Here is a 26,592-nt window from a genome sequence, read left to right on the forward strand (position 1 = left end):
TATCCCGTTTTTTGTTCATTATTATGGTGGAGGCTTTGGGTCAAATAATAAATATAGAAATAATAGTGGAAATATAAAAGGGATTGAAGTAAATAGTTCAATGCCACATACATCCCATCAGTGATTTGTTGATGATATTGTGCTTTCTAACACTGCAAAAAGAAGGGAAGCTCTACAAATCGATGCAATACAAAATCAATACTCCTTGGCATCAAGGCAAGACGTTAACAAAAACAAATCTGAAGTCTTTTTTTTTTAACACCTCTATCCACAATGAGGAGATAATAATAGTTCTCAATTTCAAGCAAGGGCAGTTTCCATGTGTACATGCGGGTCTTCCATTGGCCAAGGGTCTAAGGTAAGGTAGGATTATGGGATCTACTAAAAGAAAAACTAAATCGAAAGAAGCTACAAAGATAATGACAACTCACTTGGATAGGGTGAATGACAATGATTAAGGTTGTCCTTTCAGCCATCCTTAGTATCTTCTCCCTTGCTTAGCCATACTTGTTGGGGCCAAAACCAGACTTGGTAAACAACTAAGAAAACATTTCTAGCATGACTCAAAGGAAAGTGATACAATCGTTTTCACAAAATGGGAGATAATTCATAGGAAAAAGGAAGATGGGGAGTGGAGATTAGAAACTCTTCTCTCAAAATAGGGCCCTTGGGGTGAAACTAGTCTGGTGGATGCCGAAAGAGCCAAATAGGAAATGGTTGAAGATACTTCAAGGCAAATATATTGAAAAGGAAGAACCTAAAGCTATACTAATCACAATTAATCCACCTAGTGTATACATAATTTGGAACTTCATTCAGACTTGCAAGCTAGTGGTTGCAAACTATCTATCTTGGGATATTACAAAGGGAGAAAAGAAAACTTTTGGTAGGACTCTTAGGCAAGTCTCCCAAATCTAGACAACACTATCCAATTATAGCAGACCAAACACATCTTGAAATAGCTATTGGGAAATCATGTATAAGATTATGTTTCATTTGTGGAAGGAGATTTGACTCTTGGTTGGACATGATTGGATTTGTTCTCTCTTGGTCTCTTGTCTATTGAGGCAAAGCAACTTACTAAGACCTTAGCGAAGAGGATGATAGTCTTAGGACAAAGGGAAGATGTCCTAATATGAGGAGAGTCAAAAGTAGGGCAATACAATGCAAAAGAAGGATATCTCTACTTCTCTTGGGACCCAGAATACTCTAGTATTGATATTCCTCTCAATTTGTACTAGAGCAAGCATTACTTGCCAAAGGTTAGATTCTTTGCATAGTAATGCTTCAAATAAGAATTTTAACAATAGTTAGGTTTTGCAAGTTGGACTTCAATGGTCCTTCAAGGTGTGTACAATGCAAGAAGCACAAAGAAACTATTGACCATATCTTATTAGGCTACCCTTATTCCTTGATGCCTTTTTCTTAACAATTTATAAAATGGGTCTTACCAATATCCTTTCTTCTTAATTTTCACGAAAGAATCCACTTACTCGTGAAGTGAGTAATGGACAGGATGAATCTTTAACTACACTTTTATCAAGAGTTGGAAACACTGATACCAATAAATCTTCACTAACTCAAAGGCTAGCTAAAAATGTACCAGTTTGGCTCTAAGTCCAGTTGAACTTCTATATGGAAAATATTTACAATTAGGGCACAAAGACTCCTAAAGGTAAGAATAACTTAACTATTTTGCGAACTAAGAAAGAAGTATAAGCTACAGACAAAGCTTCGAGCTATATATTTCCACAATTGCTCCTAGTCAAAGCTTCGGCTCCAATTGCTTCTTAACTCTTTTTATATTCAATTCACAAGATACAATTACCAAGAACACAAGATAACATGAATCAAAGATAACTTAGATGAATTATAGACAAAGCTCATATCTCATGCAAGTAACAATCTCACTTAATCAAAGTTAAATACTCCATTGTATTCACTTTTCTCTCAAAATAGTGCTACACTAACAAAGTTTTGCGGACACAATTTCTCCAAAGCTCTCTTGCATAAAGATAAAGATGATATTTACAATGAGGGGGTACTCCTTTATATAGGCACAGGAGTTGAGAAAAAGGTGGAGGAAAAAGTTGAAGCAACTCAACCAACTTTGACCTAGTCTAACTAAAAGAGAAAATATAGGGTTACATGCAACTCGCAGTACATCTTTTACATACACATGTAACTCACATTACGTGTAATTACATCTTTTAATGTAATGTGGTCTCTTGGACCTACAAACAAAAGTAAAAACAAAAACAACAATCTTAAAGATTGTTTCTCAGTGTCTTGAATTTGACGACAATATTACACATTGTGGAAAGATCAGTAATTTCCATGGTCTTTGATATAGCTTTGATCCTTACTGCATCTGCATATGCTGATTGTACAACTTTGGAATTTGTTGCCAAAGAATCTAATGAGTGTTTTGTCGAGGATTTATACGAGACAAACTTGTTCATTGTGTGTGAACCAAAGTCTTCAGAATCTAAATCAGCATTGATCCTAATTGTATATTCCGAGCTTACCCTTTCAACTGCAATGAGATTACTAGATTCATCAATAACCTGGCATCCCATCTGTTCCAAATCACAAAACCTATTTCAACTGCTTGACAATCTCCAAGGATTGCTTGCAACTTTGTAATCAGCTTCCTCAATGTTTCTTCTTTGTAACCAATAAGTCCTTGGAATCTGAAGAACATTTCACATGATGGAAGAATGTCACATGAGACCAAGGCATCTAGGTCAAATCTTGCTATCTCATCCCAATCATTGAGGATTTCTCTCTTGAGTCAAAGAAGAGATCAAGTTTTGCTCCATTTCATTTATCTTTTTGACGTGCCTAAGAACTGCAAATGTCTCCGTGATAGCTCGAACTTCTCCAGAGATGATTTCCCCTATCCAAGACTTGGTGGCTTCAATCAGCTTCCTTTCCTTAGATGTCTAAGACATAACAAAAACACTTTGAGAAGATTGTTGCCGAATGACCTCGTTCAGTCGAGAAACCTCTTGTTTGAGTTGATTTTTCTTCTCCCATAACTCATGATTGCTCTTTGATACATTAGCAAATGCATCCTAAGCATCTTGTAAACAACTCAGACGTGATTGTTTCCCGATTTCAACCTTAGTAAACTTGTAAAGTAAACTTGTAATTAGAATGAGTAAATCCTTCAAAAGGTTTGTCCACCAAAGGCTCAACAACTTCAACAAATCTGGTTTTATCTGAATCAACCAAAATTCTTGAAACAATCTTATCTTTCAAAGATTTAGACTTGGTTTTCTTGACAGGGAGATTATTCGAAGGTACAACCACTTTTCTTCTTTCTATTGTTATTCTACTCAACCATGTAGGCAAACTGAAACCTTCATCTGTAGAAGCAGGTAGAGTGGAGACCATTGGCATTGATGTAGATTGTATTTCTGTTTTAACAGAGCAAGATTCAGTATGCACAGCTGAAGTGATAAGAGCATGTTGAGAGGACTTTGTCATGAAAAGCTCAAAACCCGTCAAAGATGTATCAAGTTGGGAAACTTGACCACTTATAAGAATTGGAAAATCCTCGAACACATTTTCCAAATGCTCATATTATTCATTTGCGGGAATGAGAGGAGCAGCAAAAGAAATAGGAAGGGTCATTGTATTGACTTTCGAGACTAGAACAGGAGTGAAAGCAATGGAGAATGAATACATATTATCATCTACTTCATCTAGAAAAGGTGCTCATGTATGGACGGTGCATGAGTTTGTGCAGGCCTTGGGGAGATATGATCATGACTTCCCCTTCTTCGTCTGTATCTTCTTTATCTTATTCTGTCTCCAATTCCTCTTCCGATTCTTCCTCTGATTCTTGAACTAGTTCAGAGATCTGAGATGACTTAGATCCTTTTCCATCCTTCAAATTGAATTTGAGGGAACCTTTAGCACTAGAAGATTAGGCACCATCTTTCCCCGAATCTCTAGCTGTAACTTCCTGCCAGGGGGGACCAAAGCTTCCACAATCCAAGCCCATCTAAGGATTTACTCTTTTAAGGCCTTTACTTTTCAGCCATTTGTTGGTGTTTACCAAGATGGATTGAAATCTATCCATTATATATGTACCTTCCTATCGTTGCCAGTGAATAGGAAAAGGGTACTTCTTATCAAAGTCAGCTTGATGAAACCCTGGATCAAGGATGTTGCCATTATCTTCAACTTGGAAATCTAAAGGAATCTCCAACATGTTAAGATCGATTATCTGATGCAAGGTTAATCTGTCGTAGTCCATCTTCATTATGTCAAGCTTTGTTCTCATATCAATCCAAATGTCCTCAATGCGATGAACATGCGTGTAAGCTCTTTTTATTTGAGAATTCATTTCTCGATAATCAAATTTGAATCTGGCTTTGAACTTCTTCAAAGTGGTCAACTGCAACTTTACTTCCATGTTTTTTGCTTTGGGCACAAAACTGATTGAATAATTACCAATCGCCAAGGGTTTGGCTGAAATAATACTGAAACTAGGCCTATGCATAGCATGCTGATCACACTACACATCCATGAGTTGTCTAACTAGCTCCATCAAGATGATTCAATCTGTAGCATACCTCAGTAAGGTATACAACTCGCCTTTAAAATACCCAACTCTCAAATATGCAGAATTTGGAAACTGAATGAAAATACAACCATATTGATTCACCTTTTCCCATGTTGCATCAGATACCCTCTTGACAGATAACTGTCTCTCGAATAATCACTAGAAATGCCCAAAGAAGACATCTTGGACTCTTCTGTAATGGAATTTACTATTAGCCAAAGTGATTTGGTCAGATTAATTCCAAAATGGAATCTGAAAACAATCTCCCTTGGTTGAGAGACTAGAGAAAGATCCCATCGCAACAACAATGTAGACAAGGTAGGAGTTCAAGTAAAAAAGTGTTGAAGTTCCTACATTGAGCAACTGTTGGCAAAGTGTAGTGCTAATCAACTCTCCTCAAAAAATGTGTTCTTTGCTTTCCATGATTTGAAAGATGAACTTGTACATCCATGGCTCGAAATCAGTAGAATCTTTGAGACCGCAAACTCTGCTAAGAAGGATGATGAGATCTTTGTATTCTTGTTTAAAGTTAGACCGATGAACGGTCTTTGGCCATCTTGAGAAATTGTTCCTTTATTTTCTAACCAATATAGGTTGACATATTTTTGATAATCACCTTTCTTTTCATTCTAGCATGCCAAAGATGATTTTTTGGTTAGATCTACACATTCTAATTTATGTGGTACCTTGAAGATCTGCTCAATGATTTTGGATCAAGGCTAATGACAATCTTGTTGTCAATGTCCTTGATAGTCTTCAATTTTGGACTAAAGTGTCTTGTACACCCAAGAACGAAATCAAGTTCCATGGCTGCCATAGGAAATGCAGACACCAAGTGAATGTGACTTCTTTTGATGCACTTCATCTCGTGGCCAACAAGATTTTCAACTCTCTACAGAAAATCAGCCATGTCCACATGACCGATCATTGCGTCCATTACATTATCAAGAACAGATACGATTGATGAGGAAGTTGCATGAGCCAACTCTTTATCGTATTGACATTTCATCTTTCCTTTGGATTTTGATGATGACGGCATCTCTTGCGTTTGCGCTGCAACACAAAAATCCCAAAACATAAACACATCATCAGAAAGAATTGCCATACAAGTTGATTTGCAATCAACAACAAAGATTCAGAAACAAATTGAAGACTTTGTAGATCCAATGAAATGATGTCAAAAGGAAATCATATGCATATTCAATGAATGAAGATGAAAAGTGAATGGAATGTGGAATGAAGTGTTATAAAGATGAAAAATTGAAGATGGAATGAAATGAAATGAAAATGTGTGAAGGTGGAATGCATGGAAATGCGTACGAATGAAGATTGTTGGTTTTCAAACATGACTTAGGGTTTTCAAGGCATTATTGCATGAAAAATGATTACATGTAATAGGGAATGGAAAGTGAGATGGGATGAGAATGTAGATGAAGGATGAACTTTATATGCAAGGGTAGTGTTGGTTATCAAAACCGTTGATTAAAAACTTACGAGCCTTATCCGCTCGATGCTAGGATGTCTAATCGATTTTGGCCAACTTGACAAGATCAATCAATTCGATTTAGATCCTCTGCGCTTTTGGCTCCGCAAAATCAAGGCTTGTACACCTAATCCTGAATAACAAAACTTGGATCCAAGATGTTTTATAGCGAATAGATATAATGCAAAGAAAATTTCCTTAAGTGGCAAGATTTTAAGGAAAACTTCTGGATTGCGATTGATGAATATTAATCTTCAAGTTGTGATTACTTAAATAAGTTTGAGAATGTTGGAATAAGATTAAAAATGGATTACTAAAACAAATAGATACTAAACCTTTAACAAAAAGAGATCAAAACATTGCCAGCAAATAGATAGAGAAAAATGAGCAATTTAAAGATCAGTGTTGAAATTCAAATGGGCGATAGAGTGAAGACTATATGTTTTCACATACAACTTTATGATATTATGATATTAAATCTATAAACAAATGAATTACTGGGATGTGTCAAACTATTTCGTTTTATGCATATTGGAACTAGTCTATAATGCTTTAACCTTTAACAGGACAAAATAGATACAAATAAGAAAATAATTAAAATATTTCACAAAATTTGTATTTATCAGGTTTAAATAGCAACAAATAATTTAATCAACTTATCCCAATAATAAATTATTAATAGAAAACAAAAAAGATCATAAAGGACGAACTATATATATTTAACTCTAAAGTCAATAAAAACCTTACTGATTATACTGCGGAAAAACTCGTGTTAAAGAAACTCAATTGTAGATGCTCCACCCAACACGATTTTACATCACGCAATATTAAAAATATGCCCAATAGTTTCAATCTCCTGGAGCTTAGTTCAAATTTAGTCTCTTCTAGCAAAAAGATTACAATAATCTATATGCCTCAGGAATGCAGATAATATTTTTTGAAAAATGAATCAATGGTAGTTGTTTGATTTTTCATATCATATATTTATAGAAAACTAAAAGATGTCGGTTGCATTATCAAACATTGCAACCTTTCACAAAAAGAAACTAATCCTTATTTAAATATGATTTTAAAACTATTAAATTATAATCGGCAACTGCATCCTTGTGCGGCTTGTGATATTTAACACATTATCTCATTCCCGTGGTCGCCTTTTCTATGCAATTCCAACCATATTCTATGATATTTTTTCATCTACATCATCTGCATGGAATTCTTCTTTATTGCCCACCTTTCAATTACTCCCGACAAGGCCATTTTATTCATCATATTGCTTAGACTATCTCCAACTCAAGATTATAATTTTGTCTTTTGCAAGAGGCATCGCATTAAGATTACGCTACGCATTCTCTGTCTTCATTGGAATGATTCGAAGCACTTGCTTTCCTGACTTCAGACGGCTCCTTCATCCACATGCACACCATCGGATTCCATGGAAATCTCGTATTTCTTCATAGAAAACAATTTCTTGGAGGTTACATGTGTTCTCGTGATCAGTATCCTCAAGCATATATTTGTCTTTGCACATCTTCATCGATTTGACATCTCGGTTTGAATTTTCTGCTCCCTAGAGTCTTCTCCATCCTGTAATAAACATAAAACAATGTAAGAAACCGACAATATTGCAAATAATAAAATATATCTCTTGCTTGAGAAACCATCTGTCTTTAAAAAATTTATCAAGATGTCTTCATTTTGTTGCCTGCAAACCGCTTTCCATGGGACCAATCAATTATCTCATCATTTGTTCCATGCATAACAAGTACTGAGCGTCTAACGTGTTGAATCTTGTTAATATTTTGAAGATCTTAAGATTGTTAGTCCAAAGAACAACAACCCTCAGGTTCGGTAGAAGCCAAATGTAATGTTAGTCCACTTTCAATGGACTTGCCATACAAAATCAAGTCTTCATGTCTTATTCCATAGTCTCTCTTCAAACCGTGGTATACTACTTCTATGTCAACATATGTATTAAACTCAATTGCCTTTCTAGAAGAAGCTCCATACCCTGAGTAATCATAACTCATTACATTGACTTGTAAATATGCTCTGAGCTTCATAAAAAGATCGTACATCTGACCCAAATCAGCAGCATTGCCATGGGAATATAGCAATATGAAATGAGCATAAAGATGATGCCAATAAGTTGCCACCACTTTATTTCCTGCCTTGGTATCTAGCACAGTAACATCCATGTTGGCAACTAGAGGAGTCCCAAAAATGTAAAATCTATTGCCATCCTTATAAACCTCATAAGTGGGTGGTTTGGGAGGGAAAAACGCAAATCTTGCAGCCACACATGATTATGTTGCAGTAGTGCTTCAATTCATCATTCAAAGGATTCACAACATTGTCTGTTTGCTCTATCACACTAGTTTCTATTTCATGCTTTCCTTCTATCAATAGTTCACTGTTATTGCTAATAGCCATCGCTCACATATAATATTGTGCAGTCCTTGACACCTTTGATCTGCAATTTTGAGATTTTTTCATATTGATCTCTGTTTATTGTAATCACCTAAAAATGGTCATCTAGACTATTAGCTCCCTTCTCAGCATTTTGGCTAAATTAATTAAATCATTTACCTAGACCAAATTGCTAATAATCAATCAATTTGATTATAACCTATAGTTTGACTATGCTATCCTAATTTCATTATTTGATTAAAAGAACATGTCCCCTTTTAATTAAATAAAAGACCCCATTCTTCTAACCCACTTAAAGTTCACATATAAAGTCCTTTTTCTATTTTGCAATTAAAATAAAAGGGTTTGTGACTTTTGTCTTATATGACAAGTCAACTTATATTCTATTGGTTGACTTGTGTGTGCACATGGATCACTCCTCTTTTCAAATTCTACCGTTGATCATCCACCACCTTCATTTTGATCTCTACCGTCCGTACGACTTTAAAAGGGAGAGAGCTTTCCCCCTCAAAACATCCATCTTTTGAGTATTGTTATGTTGCAAGTTTTCTAACAAGTTTCTTTAGAGCTTTGTGGAGAACTTCTCTTTCTTGTCTATATTCTCTCATCTATGGCATTCTAGCTTAGCTTAGCTTTCATTTTTACATGTAGCTTAAATCATATAGTCTAATAGTTGGATTGTAACACTCTCATACATGCTTAGCATAGCTACACTTTACATCTCATTCTAGCTTAATCTTCATTTGCATTACATCCTTGAGGAACTCCTTGGGACATTTGCATTCTTGCATCTTGTTTTTGGAACCTCCCATTGCATGGTTTACTAACAAGAAGAGTATTTTGAAGGCTTAGCTGAGAGCCCTTGCACTTGAAATACACTCTCTTGCACTCCGTGGATAGGAAGCTCTTAGCCAACATCCAAGCATTCCAAACTCATGGAATCATTTGGATAAAAGGGCTTAGAGTGGGACACTTTCGAGTGTACAGTTATCAAATGACTAGTCCATAATGAAAATGTGTACAATTGGAAGCACAAAAATTAGGCTCCATCAAGCAAATGAGGGATGAGGGGCAAAGCATGGAAAGATGCGGAAACATGTATTTGCTCATGAAGGCGCAAATGCATATAGAGAGATGGAAATGGAAAATAGAAGAGGGAGAAATAACTTTATAGTCAACTTTGGTGAAAAGGTGAAGTCAAAGTACATGGAAAATGAAAATAACATCTTTTTGACTTTTCAAAAATTGACTTTTAGTCAAAATCTAGGTTTTAAGATGCAATTACATGTAAAGTTTTTCGTATAATCGTGTTGTGCGAGTGAATGCGGAAAGTGAGATGAGTGAAAATGGAAGCGGAAAAATTACATGCATGTGCGGATGGTTAATGAGATGGAAAACATGTAATTGCATTTGTCGGATGAGATGTGAAGTGTTGTGACATGGAAGATGGAAGTGGAACATGATGATGCTTTCGCATGAAGTGAAACAACAAATTCTTGGGAAAGAACTTGTAACTTCTCCAAAGTGGAGAAAATTAGAAAGCAAGCACACAAAACACAAAAACTCAAAAGAAAAATGTACCTTTGGAAAGTGACTCAAACATGTCAATATGCAAAGCACTTCAACACAATTTCAAATTTGGAGTTTGGGAAAAAACCAAAAACATGAAAATGAACAATTTCTTCATTTTTAAAGGAAAGATGCACTTTCCATGGTATTGATTTCAACAAGTGGCAATCATCAAGCAATAATGTGCATAAAATCAGCAAGATAAGCACAAACTGGATAGCAAGAAAGAATAAGTCCACTTACATGAAGATTAAGTGCCAAAAATGGAGGAAAAAGATGCTCCAACGTTGAAAAATCCTAAAAAAACACTTGAATCTTTCAAAAAAAATCAAATTTGAATGGAAGAAGGAAGCAAACAAAGCATCGTAGGTGGAATATGCCAAAACGTGCCCTATTCTTGCTCCAAGATCCTTTTTTTTGGATTGCATCCATATGGGACATTTTTAATAAAAACGTTTTTCTCCAAGGCACATGATCAGAACATTTTGATCATTGAGCACCAAAACATGTACCAAAATGTAATGCAATCTCCAAAATATGCCAAATCAATTCCTTCTTGAGAAAAAATGTGGGCCAAAAATGGATTTATTTGGAGTTTTCACCAAAAACGTGCCCTAGGATAGAGCTTAGAAAAACGTCTTTTAGCAAGAAGAATCCATTTTATTATATTAGAAAATCCATTGCCAAGCAAAAACGACCCTATTGGAGAAGATCTCATGCAAAACCATCAAGTAAATCTCTCAAATCTCCAAAATCAGGTTCTTGGAGGCCCAATTACATGTGTTCTTCCAAAATCGGATCTTTTAAGAGGCATGACATGTTTTAAAATATGCACAAGATGCAAATCAGACCTTTTAAGATGGAATGCATATTTTTAAAACTCCCCATAAGGAAAATTGCACCTTTTGGGAGGCATGACACATTTTAAAATATGCACTTGGTTAAAATCGGACCTTTTAGGAAGGATTGCATATTTTGAGTGAATGCTCATCTTTTTGATGCAATGACGCATTTTTAAGTGAAAGCTCACATTTTTGGTGTAATGAGACAAAAAAGGTCCACTTTTGATAGTCTTATGCTTTTAAGTTGAACTTTATATGCAGTAACATGTAAAATGTCCACTTTTGATAACTTAAAAGTCATTTAATAAACATATATCAATTTAATTTCATTAAAATGTTACTTTAATGGGACTTAAACCATATTTATATATCATATTAAAAATATAACACGTAAATATCACTTAAAAGTAATCTTTAAATGAGCATTTGATTTAAATGTCAAAAATTAAACTGAAACTATATAGTTTATATATTACTTTAAGTGAAAAATCAAAAAGTAACTCCATTTTAAAAATTATAACATAAAGTGCACCATAGTTACTTGAAGTGAAAAATTTAATGATAAAAAATTATAACATAAAATGCACTATAGTTACTTTAAGTGAAAAATTTAATGATAAAGTAACTTAAAAACATAACATAAAGTTAATTTAAATTTTAAGTTATTTTTCAAAAAGTGAATGTCAAATTAATAATATAATATGATATTTTTAATTCGTGTTGTCGCATCAAAAAGCTTCACTTTTGAGGCACTAAAATGACCATAAATCTTGACCGACAACTCCAATTGAGCTCTAAATTATACCAAATCGGAAGGGAAACCAAAAGCCATGACATGAGCAAAACCAAAGAACTAAAAACCAACAAATGCAAACTCAAAAGAAAAGAAATGAACGATGAAGGCCTCAAAAATCAATCAAAGGCTCGATAGAAAGAAAAACAAAAAATACTTGACGAAAACCTTCAACAAAACAATTTGATATACGAATTGGAGTTGATTGATCGATCAACAATAAGCAATTGAATATCAAATTCAGCTTAGAGAGACATGAAACTAGCTTGAAAATGTTTCGCGCTGTTAGCAACATTTTGTGGTGACAAAATGCAAGACAACAAAAAAAAGGCTGCATTTTAAGAAGAAACTGTCACAAAATGATTCAGTCCATATATTAGTCTCTAGAAATAAGTTACAAAAGACACACCAGAAAAATGTCAAAAAATTCCTCCTCTTCATAATTGGAACTCTCTAAACAATAAGAGTGCAAGAGACTAAGTACAAACCCCCTTGGGGTCGAATCCATGAAAATAGCCTTCAGAAAAGGAGTCAATACTCATAAAAAATGATGACTAATTGCCTCATAATCCCACTAACTCATAATAACACTTATGACTCACTCAAAACTGTCCCAAAATGCTCCAACTATTCAGAAAGACCTCCAAATTAACCTAGCAAATTCAAATCCGACCTCAAACTGCCTCCTAAATATACTCCTCGTGACTTTTAACTGATTTTGTCATTTAGTTAAGAATAATAATTCCAACTTTACTCAGTCAACACTTAATGAAGGTTCAATCCAAACCTTATCTCCTTTGTAAGTGTCACATTTGACATCTAAGTTATTAAAATTGAGATTATTTAATGATTTATAAAAAACATCATTAAATAACTCCATCTAAATTGCAAGTGTAATAATTTAGAACCTAGAAGATACTTAACACAACCTTTTTTAAACATATTTACCCTCACCACGACACATGGATTAAACAGATTCAAATAAAAGGAAAATAATCCCACCTAAAATACCCCCCAGGCTTCAAAACAAATAGAAAAGAGTTCAGGGAAAACACATCTCTCGTAAATACCCTAAACTCATTCACTTTGCATATCGTGTTTTTTGAAAAGTTTGAGAGGAATTAGGAAACATAGGATTTCTGGAAGTTTTCTTGGTGTTTGGCCACCATTTTCTGTTGTTGAATGCTTTGCTCTGATTCTTGCATTCAGCTTCTTAGAATTCTAGAGCTTTTTCTACCACAATGAGGTTTTTTGATTCAGCAACATCCTCTCCTGTTGCGTTTTCTAAGAACTTGGAGTTCTGATGCTGCCATGGAAAAGGTTTAAATTTCTATAGCTGGAACTTGTAACTATAGCCATGATTAGAGTTATTCATTTTTTTGGTCCTTGATCTGATATCTTATCCTGCCGTGAGTTCTGGATTTGTGTATGACCATTCCTTCGATTTTTTGGAGATTCCTTTGGCACCATTTGTAAGGGTTTTAATCTCTCCAGTTTACATGCAATTTCCTCCAAATTGTGTAAGCAAGAAATATACTTCTCATTACCATTTATGCATGAATTGTGGATTATTGTTTTTTTTTGATGCTTGCTACAGATTTCAGTTTGTCAAGTAATAGCAACTTGTAGGGCTTCTGTTTATTTCATTCAGCTTCAACAATTTCTGGAAGTTCTTGCTTAAAATGGTGAGCCGCTATGGTGGAAAAGAGGAATTAGGGCTAAATTCCTTTACCAATCAACAAAATACTCTTCTTTGTGCATAATACTTTTAGATTTCCAGTTTTACTTCTTGCTGTCAAACCTGTGAGGGCTCTTATTTGCTAGGTATTTGAAAAAAATGGTATTTGACCACTTTGTATCAAAGTAACAAGAATCGGAATCGGATCGAAATCGGCAAGGCCGAATCAAATCGTGAATCGGCCATGAATCGGAATTGAATCGGCCATGAATCGAAAAATTTAAAAAACCCTTGAAATTTAGTGACTAACTTATTTCATAAACCCTTTATCGCTGATTCGATTCACCGATTCACAAAAAATCGTTTGGCTTGAATCGAATCGCTGAATCGCGTGAATCGCATGAATCGCCATGATTCTTGGAACTATGCTTTGTATTATACCCTAGCAGTTCTCCATTGCTTGGGTATAGTTCAAGCTTATAGCTTTTACTTCCTTGCTCACTTTTTCTTGCCATTTGAGGGTTTGTAGCTTTCCTGTGGCTTCCAGAATCTTTCATGGGTGCCTCTGCATATTCATTTTGAGAAAGAGGGTTCTTTTAATTCTTGTTTTTTCCTGTTGGGTATGGAAATTTCATAGCTTGTGAATTGGTTTCTTTGTTATCTGGAGGATTTCTTCATTTTAGTTATATCATAAAAGACCTCGAATGAGAATATTGCATCATTTTGTTGGAATTATTAAAATTCCTAAACAAAGACTGAATCTCTCTTGTTGTTGCAGCTCACACATGGGTTTGTTCTCCAGATCTTTACAAGAATTCCCCATATTCACATATCAACGTCCTCTTTCAAAACCTTCAGCTCCTTTGAATAGATCTACTTGTATTTTCAAATTTTTAAGAGGGTTTTCTTTAATGATAACATATCAACAAAGTTTTAAGAGGGTTTTCTGTAGCTTCACTGTTAAAATTCCTTCCTTATCCAACATATCAACTTACTTCATTGATCCTTATATAGCTCAATACTGCCCAAACAGCTAGCATTATTATCACCGTGGTCAAATTTGTGGTTATCATCCTTTACACTTATTTTCAATTCACACTTATGCCTTCACGATCTTGCTGATTGATCCTTGAGTCTTCCTATTTTGCTCATTTTGTGCTCCTCTATAAGTAGAAAATTATCTCTGCACTTTTGACTTCAATATCACATGTTAATGTTTGAATTGGAATCATTCTGAGTGTTCTCCGCTTCACTTGTGTGGTAGCTAAAATGCCTTCTGTAAGTTTCAATGCTTTAAACCAAATGGCTTGCATGTTTACAAACTCTGCTCTGTTTATTGCTATAGATGTAAACCATGTCCTTCGTGTTTCATCATTGCTTTGTATAGTGTATATAAGAATATACAAGTGTTGTTTGCTTTTATTAGTGCATATGATAAATCATTTATGAATAAGAACTGAAGGAAACTTGAAGCTTTCAAATGTTCGCATCCAATGTTTGACATATTTCAGCTATCTGTTCATCAACTTGATCTGTGTAGCTGTATTTGTTTCATCAACAGCTTTTCTGATGTGGTAATTGCTGAAGCAAATCTTATTTACAAAAGTAAAAGGTTTCATAAGTCAATACGTCCCTTTAATACTTCTGTTCTTCTGTTTTTACTTGTTTTGATCAGCTTCATAGGTCCTATCTCTAATGGGTACACCAGGATCAATAACCCTTCTGGGAGCCTACTGTTATATCTGCGTATCCATTATAAACAGGATGTTGCACAATAAACAAACATATTAGTAGTAAAATATTTAGGCGTAATTGTTTTCATTTCTTTGCTGATATATATTTTACTTTGTGAAGATAAATGGCATGATAGGAATATGAATGAGGCGAAATGAAACACTTTGCATTGCTTAGATCCATTGGATCTAACAATTTTTTTTTTAATGCAGGGTTCGGACACGTGAATGGGATGCAGTTCGAAGCAACAGATGGATGGAAGCAAATGGATGCATGTCAACCAGTCATTACAAGCAATGACTAATGCCCATGACCTTTTCCTCTCTCTCTTTCCTTTCAAGTTGTTTATTTGTCAGAGTAGAAATATATATATCAGTAGTTTAGGTTCTACTCTCATGGTCAATTGTGTGATAGAAATTTACTTTCAACATTTTTTTGATCATTTCATTTCTTTTGTAAATATCAGTCGTATATTCGGAAAGAATTATACAATGACATTTCCTATTCTATCAATAATTTTGAATATGAGTTGAAAATGATAAACATGTACACTTTACTTCATATGATCTTTTTGGAGCTGAATTTTAACATGAGTTAAAATCAAGCCACAGTAGTAATACATGGGCTACTACTGCGTAAGAAATTGGGTATCTATATGCTTGAAGTTGAAGATTTTGTTATGGTAAATCGATGTTGTTGTAGTGCAATAAACAAAGGAGATGAAAGCTCCTTATATAGATTTACAAAGACACTTCTTAAAGAAAGAATGCTGAAATAAAGATGGAAATAGAAACTACCTTAAACTAAAGACTAAGATGACCATTAAAGAAACATTATAATATTCTAATGCCCTTTCTTTATGGTCACTGTCTAATTGTTGTCTTTTGGTCACAACTTTTTCAATACATTTTGTTGCTAATGAGACCCCCCCTAGATTCTCACAATGTAAATGACCAAGAAGCCAAAATCCATCCAAAAAAGAACATAGAAGGGTGCCCGCTTCTTTAGAAAGCTTTGCAAAAAGAGACAAAAGCCTATCACAAACTCTACCACTGAAATGAGTCCACCACTAACCCTCCTAGAATGAGCAAAACATCTAAATGAAACACTATTGATTCCAGCACTCAAAAATATTTTTTTTGTTTGTTGGACAAATGTTAGACCAAAATTATCAAGCGACTTTTGATAAGAACAAGTGCATAATCAGAGATAAATTGAAAAGAAATGCATTAGTTGGATGAGAAAAAATGACAAGTGATAGGATGCTTCCTCTTCATTTCACAAACGGGAACTAAGCACTAAGGTTTAGTGAAACAAATGAAAGTAAAACTAGGCACAAAAGATATAGTCGCCTCATTTTTAATGGGTTGGTTTTACTCAAAAGTTTAAAATGGTTGAAGAACTATCATTTATTGAAAACACAAAGATCTGTGAAAAATATATTGTTGACTAACAACATAGAAGAAATTTCCTATTGGAATGTCCAAAAGAGGTAAATAACATCTTGAGATAATCCATACAAATTTGTGTAGTCCTACGAAAACACGTCTTTGAACATATCCAAGTATTTTCTAACCTTCTGATGCAGCCCAACTTTTGGTGGAATTTAGGGGTCCCCCATTTGATCAATTTCTCTCAAGCACTTGTGCTAGAGGGATACTTTCAAAAGAAAGATGAATACGACTCTAGAACTCATCACCCCTATTATGAGGCTCATCATTGGTATAAAAAAGGACTGTAAAAATAATGTCGTTCTTGCCTTGGAATTGGTTGCAAAATATATGCAATTGGATTTGTACATTCAAGGAATTTATTTTCAACTCTTTTATGTTTTAAGCAAACAATAATAGAGAAATGACATAAATGTAGAGCCCCAAATCAAAGTTGAGACAACAAGATGCGATGGGCATTTGTGATGCATTTACAGTCAAATCCATTTGCATTCTAATAAGAAGCTTTTTTTCCTGACAGGAGCATAATCTACAGAGATAATCAAATCTATATAAAACAAAGTACATATGCACACAACCCAGTATATAAGAATATAAAAACTTGATGCTCAATACATAAGATATGAAAGTAATCTAAAGATGTTGAGAGATATCCTGAATTCACACTAGTCTCATATTCTCTGCCTAAAGAGTTATCGTTCACATTTCTGTCAATACCCATGGTAAATCAAAGAGCTGATGTTGTAATGCATGGTACCGTCAAGAGTTTAGGATTACATCTTCATATGCATTGGCAAACTAAAGGAGCGTGTTATGTGAAGCATTGAATGTTGAGGCTAATTAGGATATGCCCAATCTTTGGATGTGTTCGCTGATAGAATTTTGATGGTGAAAACCATGCAGGATCATTGCAATCTAGAAATTCGTGAATGTATGATAAAGTGCCTTCAACGGTAAATATAGTATTTATATGGAAGTGGCCAGTTAACGATAAAGTCACAGGTGTCGGGTAGTGGTCTTGACGTGATTCATAATGTGCTCTTCATTCTGCGATCAAGGAGATTTTAACGCTCATACTTCACAAAGCCTCCCAAGCATGAGACACATACCATTTGTTATCGATCATTAGCATCTAATGATGTTTTATGTTTATCGCAGGATGGAGGATTACCATGGAAGTGGAGAGTTTGAACTAAGGTATTGAACTAATGAATATGTGCACAGACAAACATATGCATTACACTACTGGTCACACACAGCCTCCAGGAGAATTGCTCGATCTAAAACAAAAGCACAAGAAAAGAGAAAGGGTTGGAGGTCATCACTACAGGAGGAAAAGTATAAAAGATACCAAAAAATTGTATTCGCATCATTCAAGAGAATGAAATTGATTCAGATGTCTTCAGCCAATCTGGAGATACAAGGGGGTGTGAAAGCAGAAAAAAGTGCCATTAATGATAGTGGTTTAAGATGATTCGCGTGCAATCAGAATACTCCAAGTTTTTCTCAGTTTAAGATGTTCTAGGATGCATTTGATTCAACACCTAGGAAAGGCATGTCTATATGGAAAGGGGAGAGTTAGGAAGGATGATAGGAGCCCCTGTTTGTCTTATATAACCCAATTCATTCCCAGTTAAAGTTTATACTCTAAACAAATATTCAAGGAGTTATTGATTAGTTCTTAATTATGAAGAACTCGTGGCGTTGTTTTGAGGAGGGTATAGCACCTTTACGTTGTTTATAAATATATGATGTAAATTAGAACAAAACACAATTCATTTTTTCCAAAATTTTGGCATACTAAAAACTATATACGCTCCTTTGATGTATGATATTTTCATTTGCAAAGATTGGATTTTTGAACCAAATTGGTGGATATTGGATTTTTGGGCAAGCTTTACATGTTGTTTGGAATTGAATTGCAACAAACAAAGCATCATCATTGAGTGTCTTCATTGCAATCTATTTCAGGCATAACTAGTAAGAGACAATATTTTATTAGTTTTTTAAAGCCTTAAGAGAAAAATATTATATAGTTTTGTCCTTTATGATCAATTTTTATTTTTGTAAATAATATAATATCAAGATAAGTAGATTGAACCAATTATAGCTTTTCAAACTCGATAATCACTAGATATTGTGAAATATTAAATTGTTTCCATATTCGTGTCTATTTTGTCTCCATATAAGTTAAAAGCAATCTAGATTAGTTTGAATATGTGTAATGTATAATTGATTTTTCCCATCTTAGTAATTAAATTGTTTATAGTTTAAATATATAAAATATCATAAAGTTTTATGCTAAAAGTTGTTATATTGACTCAATCGCCTCCTTTGAATTGTGGCACTGGTCGTTAATTTGCTCGTAGTTCCTAATCCATGTGCTGGCAGCTATTCTGTATCTTTCCTTTGAAAGTTGGTATATCCATTCGTATTTACAATTCATAATATCTTTTCATTCCAAATACTTTTACAAGTTATATAATCATTTATTTCATTTGTTATATAATCAAGTCAAAAGCTTTCTACAATCCTTGCCACTTGGAAAACTTTTGTTGCATTCGCATTCTAACCAATCTGCTATAAGTATCTTGGACTCAAGTGATTTTGTTCAGGAATGGGTACACACGCCTTGGCCTTGTAGAGCGAGAATTGTAGAGATTTCGACTGTATCGATCAATCCTGTCACGTTGGCCATAACCAGTTGGATATCCTAGCATCGAGTTGGCTAGACTTGTAGGATTCTATTATGCAGTTTTGGGAACTAATAGATTGGCGACTCTACTGGGGAACTTTGCAAGTATGCTTTGCAAATTTCTTCTTTCAGACCAGCATAGAGAATTTGTTTGATCACAACCTTCGGTGAGTTTCAGATTTGGTTTATTCAGCATTTGACATTTTCCTGTTTATTAAAAACAAGTTCCAGATTTTGAAAAGACCTCAAACATTTTTCAATTCAGCACTGGATATTTGTCGTTTCAAATCAGATTATCATTCAGATTTTTGAAGTTCTGATTTTTCATATCAGCAATTAAGTGTGAACAAATAAAATCTCTATCTTCTCTAAATCTGAAGATATAAAGATTCTGATTTATACTTAAGTTCTGATTTTTTCAACATATATATAATTGAGTAAATAATTTTTTAATCTAAAATATATAAGACTCAGTTTTCTCTTTTAAAGCATACATAATTGAAAAGATAAACTTTAAAAGTGACTTAATTAGAATTATCAAGATCCTAAATCCTATCATTTGCTGATTTTTCAGAATTGTATTTCAAGCATACTTGTATTAAATTTCAACCACTTGTGGCACATACTCTGTTGAGGAAGCATCTAGAATCTCATTTTCATTTCCTGCAAAGGGTGGTGACTCTATTGTTCATTGCTTGATTTATTCTATGTTGAGGAATTAGATATTGCTTTTAAAGTTTATGTGGGATGGAGGTCAGTAAATCTAGGACCTAAAAAATTTGCATAGTTGACCTTTTAGAGAAAACCAAAAAAGAAGAAGAGAAAAAAAACTAAACTAAAAAATGTTTTATATAGGACACAAAGATTTTCATGAAAGGACTAAGAAACAAAATGAAATAAATAGTTCAAATCACAGTAGTCTTGGAAATGAAGAAAAAAATTTCAACCCATTTTTCTAGATCCCTAGAGTTGATGAGTGTAAGAATTTGCCTAAGGGCAAAATTCACCCAGGAACTAAGAACTCAAACACAAGCACACAGTAGACCAAAGAGAGAGAGAGTATGATCAGAATAACAATGTATTCAATAACTGGTTCATTAGAGTACACTAGGAGTGCCTGAATATAAAGGCCTCAGGAGAGCTTCTAGAATGCATAGAAGTTAGCATCATGATGTGTCATACAACTAAGCACATGTCCACCAGATATGGGTTATCCTCCATTAAGCATGGAAGTAAGTGCGGTGATGAGCGGATAAGCCTACAAGGGTGTGACACGCAAAACAGTGTTGTAGACACCATGTGCTAAAATAGAGTTGCGTACTCCTGTGTTGTCTACATGACAACTCAAAAGGTGTGCAAACTCCTAAGTGTCTCACAAACAAAATAATGCAAAATAATAAACTAATGCATTAACCTAAGTAAACTTAAGTGTAAATAGTAAAGTATGTATTTACACCAACACCCCCCCTTAAGTGAAACTTAGGGGAATGCCCTTAAGTTTACGAACTAGGATGAAGATGCATAATGGGTCCCGGCTACTAGGCCATGTTAGGTACCCAAGTAGATAATGAAAATGCAATCTCCCATAAAGCGGGGAAAGAGGGAAAACCTCATGGGAAAAACCCTCCCCAAAAGAGAATGATGGATGGAGTAATCAAGACCCCCTCATTACGACATACATCCAGTATATACAAAAGAGAATGAGAGAAGGAAGAGAGACAGAATAGGCTCCCCCCCAAAAGAAGAATGCCAACAAGTGAAAGCCGCTCCGATGAAGAAGCTGGTCCATGAATGCAGAATGGTGTTCCTCCCCTTAGGAAGAAACAATGGCAAAGGTACACTCCTGAAGATGTATGGTGGCCCTGAAACCTGCTCAAGTATCCCTATGTTGATGCTGAAGTTGACCCCTTCCAACTGTGCTGAAAAGAATGAATGCAGATCTGGCAAGGATGTCTGTTGAACCTATTCCACTGAACCATTTGTCTCCTCGACTGACAAAGAGACCTCCACTAATTGTTGTTCATAAGGATCCACAATCACGCCAACCTGCAAAGATTGATAATGTAGAGAATGGACAGGAGGGTCAGAGTGAGCCCTCACAACAACTATAGAAAAATCATCATCAATGAGAAGATGTAAGTCCTCAAGTCTGTCTCCCAAGTCAACTGAAGCTGTAGATGGAAGACGAGATGTACCATGTTGTGTTGGACCTTTCACGGTGGCAATATAAGCACATGGACTGGACTGATGTGACTTCTCACTACAACTGTTGACAAAACTCCACATGTTTGAACCTGTTGAAGCACTATCGCTAGTGTCACTATCAGTTTCCACTATGTATGATGTGCGGAGAGGAGTAGAGGACAAGCTGGGAGAACTTTCCTCAAAGTGAACATCCTTCTCCACAAAAATCTCATGTGTCTCTGGATCCATCAGTCTGTAAGCCTTCACATTGTTTTCATAACCGATAAAGGTACAAGGCCTAGGTGTCAGTGCCTTGCAACTCCTGGAAGATAGGTTTGCCCATGTTGGACAACCGAAGACTCTAAGGTGACTCACAACTGGTTTTCTGCCGCACCATGCCTCAAAAGGAGTCTTGCCATCTAAGGCTGGATGAGGAGACCTGTTAAGTATATGAGTAGCACTGCTAATGGCTTCAACTTCAAGTGTAGGATCGAGAGACTTAGCCTTAATCATGCAACTTGCCATGGTCTTGAGAGTCCTAATCCTCATAGCTGCAACATCTGTCTTGTGCGGACTAAATGTTGGTGAGTTCTAAAGATCAATCCCCTCAATTCTGCAAAAGTTCTTAACTCTTCTATCTACGTATCTATTCTCATTGTCCACCCTTAGTACTTTGATGGCTTTCCTTGACTTGTGTTCAACATGAGCCTTGAAGTCATGAAGCTTATGAACTACTTCATTCTTATGATGAAGGAAGAAGACCCAAGTGAATCTGGAAAAGTCATCAACAAATGTGAGTATGTAGCGGCCTTGGCTGACTGAAGTCACTGCAAAGGGTCCTGCTAATACCATGTGAACTAGCTGAAGAACAACTGGAGCTCGAGAAGACTTGCCTTTATCATACTTCTCTTTGAGATTCATATCCACTGAACAAGATGAATACTCTTCCTTAGAAAACTTGATATTAGGTAGACCTTTGACCATGTGTTTTGAGCAAAGTTGCTAAAGAGAGCGGAAGTCAAGGTGACCAAACCGCTCATGCCATAAGTTGATTTGTGAAGTAGAGTGAGTTAACAAGGCTTGGGAAGGACTCTTATGCACAAAGTGGGAGAAGGAATATAACCTCTTGTCATCATTGACTTTCCCCACTGCTACCAATGAATCATCTTTGAGACTTCGCACCATCACTAAATCGGGAAGGAACTCAACCTTATGACCATCTCCAAGGTGAGTGATTTGGTAAACTGATAGGAGATTGGAGCTTAAATTTGGAACATAGAGAACATCTTTGAATTCCCCATCTTCCATTTCCACATGTCCTTTCCCTTCAACTTCCATCTTAGCATCATCTCCCACGAAGATGTGTGGTACCTTTGACTGCTTCAATGAAGAAAAGTCTTGCTTTGAAGAACCCATATGGTAAGAGGCACCTGAGTCAAGTATCCATTCCGAAGAAGAATTTTTGTTTGCCATAAGTGCTTGACCTTTACCCTTCGAAGAGGTTGGAGTAGAATCCTTGGAAGTACCTGGCACTTGAATCTTGTTCTTCTTGAGTAGATTTTCTAACTCATCGATTCTTTTTGTCTTGCAATGATGCTCGTCATGATTTGGCTTTTTGCAATATGCACAAAAGAGTTTCTCCTTCTTTTCATTACTTCCCTTCTTGTTTGAAGAAGAACCGCCTTGTTGAGAGGAGTCATGTTGTGTCTCAGATTGTGTTTTCTGCTTCCACTGCTTCTTCTTCTTGTTGCTTTTTCCCCCTTGACTTGATTTGTGATCATCACTAGTCACTAAGGCTTTGGTCTTAGATGACTTTAGAAGTCTAAAATCCACCAAGTGAGATTGTTCAACAATCAACATATCTGCAAATCCATCAAAGGAAGGCTTCTGGTAAGCAGATACCATGGTTAACCTGTGAGTACTAAAAATCGAAACAAAGTTGGCATACTCAGAAGGTAGCTTCTTCAGGATGTGATGAATCAACCTATCATCCTTCATGGGATTTCCACAATCTTTAAGAAGTGCCCTATACTCATTGACTTTAATGATATAATCCTAAATTGTGTCATAATTCTTCGAATCCAAGAGAAGTAGATCATCCTCAATCTGAAATTCCTTTTCTTCATCCACTTTACCATACAACTGTTCAAGTTTATCCCAAGCTTCTTTAGATTCTGAACAAGTTTTAATGTGAAAGAGAAGATCCCCATGTACACAACTCCTGATAACACCTAAAGCTTGTCGGTCTTGTCTTTGCCAATCAATGAGTTCTTTAGCATCAATAGGTTTGGTAATTGTTCCATCAACATACAAACTATATCCTTTTTTCATTAATCTACTCCATGCAATATCTTTCCATGTAGAATAGTTGCGTGAAGTTAGAGGAGGACATTGAAAACCCATGATGCAGAAATGAAAAGAGCACAAAATAGAGACACAAAAAACACAGTACACACCCCTCTTTTCACTCAATCAAGAGACCCCCCCAAAAAAGATGCTTTGGCACTTTATAAGTAGTACATTTACAATGGGCCACTTGTCAAAATGAACAAAGTGGACTTTCTGATTTTTCTTTTACAACTGCCTTATGAGGCTTAAATCTGTCACTTAAGCACTGTAGCTTAGATTTACAACAATTCTGAAAAAGAATCAAATCTTTACAATGCCAAAGAAGGCCTAATTCTGAAAGTAAGAATTTGGTCCACACAACCCTAGAATCTATCTTTAGATTTGGAAAGTAGACGAAAAAATACGCACCTTCAAAAAAAACAGAACCTAAAAAAGTGTCTAGACGTGCCCGTACGGAGCTTCTGAAGTTGCAAAATGCAAGATTATGCAAGTACAGTCACCAAAAAATGCAAATTCTGCAAAATTTGTCCACCAAAACCAGAAAACAACACCACCACTGGAAAATTCAGAAAATTTTACCTGATTTCAAAAAAAATTGCACCTAAATTGGAGTCCTGATGTCCGAGTTATGAACTCGCAAAGTCAGGCTTCCAAACTGAAAAGCAATCTGAAGAGGGGTCTGGAGGAAAAACTGCGAGTCTAAATTTGACGGTCAAACGGGTGTCAACGCAGTTATAAAATCGCCTAGTTTGACGGTCAAACGGCTGTTAAGTTTAAACCAGTGAAAATATGACGTCAGCAAAAAAACAGCGCAAGGGCTGACGTGGCAACTGAGAGGATGCTGACTATGTTGTCCGTACTATACAGAATAGGCGGCCAATGGCGAAAAATCCGGTTTCCACGGGATGACGTGGCAGTACCGACTGCTGCTACGGCGGCCCTCCAGGGCGCTGACTGGACAGTCAACCTGTCTGTCCACGTCAGAAGGGTCCGCGGGCTGTGTCTGTTGTGGACACGTGGGGCAGACGGAATAAGCCGCGGGCAGGAAATCTCCAACGTGTCGCCGAAAGCAGGTTATCCAACGGCCGGAGAAATTGCACAGGCAGGGAGGATTTAAAACGCCGCCAAAATAAGCGCAAGTTGCCAGAGTCTTTTGCGAACGCGGTGGCCGAAGCAAATGAAAACTACGCCCGGAAACGTCTGCGCCGCTGGGAAATCATAGCAGTTGGGATTATGAATCACTGCACGGCCGGAATCCGGAATACAATGCCGGAAAGGCGAGCAAAAGCCGAAAATATATTGCCGTCACCAGGTTATATACAGCGGTCGCTGGAACACGAAACCCTGCCGGGAAAGGATGCTAGTGTACGGGATTTCGGGATAGGGCTGCCAGAAACTGTGCAGCAGAAGGTTTGAAAAAATCTGTTGCTGATGGACGCCGAGTTCTCGAGAGCCGCCAGATCTCAATGCAAAGGGCCAGAAAATGCAAAGATGTCGGAAGATGTAGCAGGGTTTAGTCCCACATGCGATGTGGGTTAGCGCTTAGCACTATTTAAGTTGAAAATGCCGTGGCAATTAAAATGAATTGTGTTGGCCGCTAGTGGAGGATACCAAACCGCCGGGAGGTGTTACCAGGATTTGTACCCGCACGGATTTGGTACAGTCGGAAAAAGGCAGGGCCGAACCGAATTAAATATAACCTGAGATTAAATAAATTCCTCCAAATGACAGATCCGGGGGTTGACAGTCCGAGTCTGTTAAAAAAAATTCTCTGTCGTGTGCCCGAAGGGCAAAAAAATTTCCGTGAAATATTTGACGAAAATTAAATACAGCGAAATGAAAAATTGCAGATCCGAAATTAATCAAATAAATCTGCAAAAAATGATCATACCCATACCACAAATCGGGGCCTCCGGGTTCCGATTTGCAAAAAAATTTTGCCTCACGGTCGACTTTGGGCCAATATAGCCGAGTTTATAGTCAATTTTCACTGGTTCAGCGTTCCGGATGCAATGGCGAGGTCAGATTTGGCGCTGGACACTCCCAATTTCTGCAGCACTCCGGATTCAGGCTGAAGTGACGAAGCAAGCAAGAGGTCTTGAACGGCTTGTGATGAGAAAATCTTCAAGTTGCTCTGATACCATGTAAGAATTTGCCTAAGGGCAAAATTCACCCAAGAACTAAGAACTCAAACAAAAGCACACAGTAGACCAAAAAGAGAGAGAGTATGATCAGAATAACAATGTATTCAATAACTGGTTCATTAGAGTACACTAGGAGTGCTTGAATATAAAAGCCTCAGGAGAGCTTCTAGAATGCATAGAAGGTAGCATCATGATGTGTCATACAACCAAGCACATGTCCACCAAATATGGGTTATCCTCCATTAAGCACGGAAGTAAGTGCAGTGATGAGAGGATAAGCCTACAAGGGTGTGACACGCAAAACAGTGTTGTAGACACCATGTGCTAAAATAGAGTTGCGTACTCCTGTGTTGTCTACATGACAACTCAAAAGGTGTGCAAACTCCTAAGTGTCTCACAAATAAAATAATGTAAAATAATAAACTAATGCATTAACCTATGTAAACTTAAGTGTAAATAGTAAAGTACGTATTTACACCAACAATGAGGAACCACACTGCAAAATAACTCAAATAGATGATGAGGAAAATCAGGATGAGTTACAATAGTGGGACGCAATCATAAAGAAAATGGCTGAAACAACTAACGGTAGCAATGCAATATTAGCAAAGATTCTTAAAATGCAATCGAATGATATCATGGAAAAGATAGGAATGTCAAGAGATAA

At 36.1% G+C, this 26,592-nt stretch overlaps 1 protein-coding gene and 1 pseudogene across 4 annotated transcripts in view; both read right to left on the reverse strand.

The window, feature by feature from the left end:
* LOC149552242 (nudix hydrolase 19, chloroplastic-like) overlaps positions 1-26,592 on the reverse strand; it is a 153,352-nt gene that overhangs the window by 46,333 nt on the left and 80,427 nt on the right. The window lies entirely within an intron of this gene.
* LOC149552243 (uncharacterized) lies at positions 5,469-8,351 on the reverse strand (annotated as a pseudogene).

This window comes from Cupressus sempervirens, chromosome 6 (genome assembly GCF_028749045.1).
Source record: "Cupressus sempervirens isolate cs-2001-9-10 chromosome 6, ASM2874904v1, whole genome shotgun sequence".
NCBI lineage: Eukaryota > Viridiplantae > Streptophyta > Pinopsida > Cupressales > Cupressaceae > Cupressus > Cupressus sempervirens.